The sequence below is a fragment of the Penaeus monodon genome, chromosome 19 (genome assembly GCF_015228065.2).
Source record: "Penaeus monodon isolate SGIC_2016 chromosome 19, NSTDA_Pmon_1, whole genome shotgun sequence".
Classification (NCBI taxonomy): domain Eukaryota; kingdom Metazoa; phylum Arthropoda; class Malacostraca; order Decapoda; family Penaeidae; genus Penaeus; species Penaeus monodon.
Window position 1 is genome coordinate 19,891,605 of NC_051404.1, and position 559 is coordinate 19,892,163.

At 53.8% G+C, this 559-nt stretch overlaps 1 protein-coding gene across 1 annotated transcript in view; it reads right to left on the reverse strand.

Moving 5' to 3' along the window:
- Positions 1–559, reverse strand: part of LOC119585121 — a gene marked incomplete in the record, with an annotated part of 138,847 nt that overhangs the window by 89,178 nt on the left and 49,110 nt on the right.

Consider the following 559-nt stretch of genomic DNA (forward strand, 5'->3'; position numbering starts at 1 on the left):
TGCCACGAGCCCAAGAAGCAACTGTTGCACCCACCGAGCTAGCGTGAACCTCCAGTCACACTCCCTCCCGCCGGGTGACTCACACAAGCTGGAGTGCATGATGCGCCTCGTCCGCGGGCGAATGAGGCCACTCGCAGAAACCTTTGCCGAACCCGCAACGAACGGCGTGGGTCGAGCGCAAGAGGCAGCGGGAAGGAATATACCACCTGGAAGACCCATAAAAGGGGAGATGGAGGAGACAGCTGGCGGCTTCTGCTATTTGCGAGGCCTCAGATGGCGATCCCAGCTGGTAACCCGAGGAGAAAATGCCAGCTGGTGAGCAAATATTGGGCCAAGATATCAGCTGGTGAACCCACTTTCGGAATACGGCTGGCCTTTAAACTCGCTCCCAGGAGGGGTCAGCTGCACTCTCCGGAAAGGGCGCGCCGACTTACAAGATTCATCCCGGGACAAGGAAGCGAATTGCTCTCTTCATTTACGGTTTTTATTATGAACTCTAGATTACGCAATGAAAACATAAACTGTTAAGGTTCCTAAATTATTTTTTCCCCAGGCAAAA